We start from the raw sequence: 2,500 nt of genomic DNA, 5'->3' as shown, positions 1-2,500 counted from the left end.
GTTCGAATAAAATGCTTAGCTAATTCCATGCGTCTAACCAAAAAATCCTTTCTTCTTCCAATTTTTCTATCTTCCCATTCATTACCAGTGGGCCCTTCTTCCCCTAACTCTTTCCATTCTACCAACGAATAATCTGTAATAAGTCGCAAATCCGGATCGGCTAATTGTTCTCTGATAGCACTTGCTCCAGTCGAGATTTCTCGATTTCGAAATGTATCGAAGCCTTGAGTAGTAAAAAAAAGTGGGATGCTGTATTTCCGGGATTGGATTTCATATTCGAATGAACCTCGTAATCGTAAGAAAGTAGGTTTTTTAGCTACGGTCCTAGCAAAAGAAAAATTGGGATAGGTTCCGATAGGATTTCCCCCCTTCAAAACCGGACGTGAAGGTTTCCTCTCATCCAGCTCAAGTAGTTACACCAAATAAAGATAAAGAAAGGGGTTCTCACTTTCAAATTTTGTTCTAGAAAACCCCCAAAGATCTACTCCTTACTCAAGTTCCCAGTCAGGGCCAACCAACATTTCATTGATTCATTCTTCCTTTTCTTTTAGTTAGATCTTTTATTTAGATTTTCTGAATTCCTTCTTCAATTACGACATAAATGAAATGTTAAATTCTTGAGTAGTCTACTTTCCTTCGAATGCTGAATCCCCTTAAAAGAATACCTTGGAATTCATAAGGAATTTACTTGTCTATGTATCATTCCATTTGATCTTTTAGGTCTCTACTTCACCTCGACGGTTATGACATGATGCCCTTTAAATTAAAGCCTATATGCGATGAATAGGCCCTTGTAACCATGCCACATTTGCTTATTGGAACAGAATTTCTTTCTAAACTCAAAGAAATGGAATGCTTAATTCCACGAAAGAAGTCTTTTTCACGAGGTACAACTAGCAATTCCTATTTATCTCTTACGGAATCGACCATAGATCAATTCCCCTTTTATTTGGGAGTCTTAAATACACCCATAATTCTGAGCTTCATGTTACTCCACCAAGAGACATGTCAGAGTCAGGGCATCCCAATTGGATTGAATGGGATGACAGTTTCTTATTCCCAATCTGTAAAATAATAATTTTGATCAAATCACACATCGCAGTATACTAGGCCTTCTAATTCTTTAAGAGGTTTATCTAAAAGATTCGCGATATAACTAGGAAGACGTTTCAAATACCACACATGAGTTACTGGACATGCCAGTTTGATGTATCCCATTTGATATCTTCGTATCCGAGAATCAACAAACTCGACCCCGCATTGTTCACAAAATTTCGGGTCTTCTTTTTCATCTCCGATTACTCGATAGTTTCCACAAGCACAAATTCCACTTTTTATAGGCCCAAAAATTCTTTCACAAAACAATCCATCTTTTTCTGGTTTATTGGTTTTGTAATGAAAAGTATAGGGTTTTGTCACCTCTCCAACTATCTCTCCATTAGGTAGGATTTTATTGGCCCAAGCACTTATTTGTTCAGGAGAAACTAATCCAATTCGAAGGTGTTGATGTTTATATCGGTCAATCATAGAAGAAAAATTCTGATTCATTCCGATCAAGCTTCCTGCCTATTAATCTGGAAGTTCTTCTCAGATACAAGGAAATGATTCAATTCCAGAGCCAAAGATCGTAGTTCTCGAACGAGCAATCGAAAGGATTCTGGAGCATCCTCGGGTTTAGGTATTGTTCCTCCAATGATCGTAGTACCAAGTACTTCCTGACGAGCTCTAATATGATCAGATTTATAAGTAAGCATCTCTTGTAAAATATGAGCAACACCAAATCCCTCTAGAGCCCAAACTTCCATTTCTCCTACCCGTTGCCCCCCTTGCTTGGCCCTTCCCCTAAGGGGTTGTTGTGTAACAAGCGCGTAATGTCCACTGGAACGCCCATGGATTTTATCATCAACTTGATGAATTAATTTCAGGATATAGGACTTTCCTATTATAACAGGTTGTTCAAAAGGATCTCCTGTTCTTCCATCAAATATTCTGCTTTTTCCCGGATACTCGGGTTCAAATACCCATGGATTCGCTGTTTGCTTACTGGCTTCATATAATTCAGGAAACACTAGTTTTCTGGAGGCCTCTTGCTCATATCTCTCATCAAAGGGTGCTATTCGATAATGCCTGTCTAGCAGATCCCCCGCTAACCCGAGCGAGCATTCAAATATCTGTCCTACATTCATTCGTGAAGGTACTCCTAATGGGTTGAAGACCATATCAACAGGCGTTCCATCTTGTAAATAAGGCATATCTTGTCTAGGCAAAATTTTTGAAATGATACCTTTATTCCCATGTCTTCCAGCGACTTTATCACCTACCTTGATTTCACGTTTCTGTGAAATATATACACGAATCATTTCTGGATTATAACTGGAACCCCCCTTTTTCCGGATCCATCTCACATCAATAACTCGACCTCTGCCACCTATAGGCAATTTTAGACAAGTTTCCTTTGCAGTGGATACCTGAATGCCAAGTATGGCTCGTAATAATCTAT

At 38.8% G+C, this 2,500-nt stretch overlaps 1 pseudogene across 1 annotated transcript in view; it reads right to left on the bottom strand.

Annotated features, from left to right (window-relative positions):
• The window catches only part of LOC147554762 (DNA-directed RNA polymerase subunit beta'-like), a 2,914-nt pseudogene extending 1,366 nt beyond the window's left edge, over window positions 1-1,548 (bottom strand). The window contains exons 1-2 of the transcript XR_015235611.1: window positions 1,098-1,548; window positions 1-340 (exon numbers count right to left, since the gene is read on the bottom strand). The exon at window positions 1-340 is cut by the window's left edge and continues 1,366 nt beyond it. The product of XR_015235611.1 is annotated as a DNA-directed RNA polymerase subunit beta'-like (transcript). The remainder of the gene's footprint in view (window positions 341-1,097) is intronic.
• Between the last annotated feature and the right edge of the window lie 952 nt (window positions 1,549-2,500).

This window comes from Eschscholzia californica, unplaced genomic scaffold, assembly GCF_041429995.1.
Source record: "Eschscholzia californica isolate CP2 unplaced genomic scaffold, dmEscCali1.0.p SCAF_200, whole genome shotgun sequence".
Lineage (NCBI taxonomy): Eukaryota > Viridiplantae > Streptophyta > Magnoliopsida > Ranunculales > Papaveraceae > Eschscholzia > Eschscholzia californica.
The sequence above is the reverse complement of the archived record's forward strand: the minus strand, read 5'-3'. Positions and strand labels throughout refer to the sequence as shown.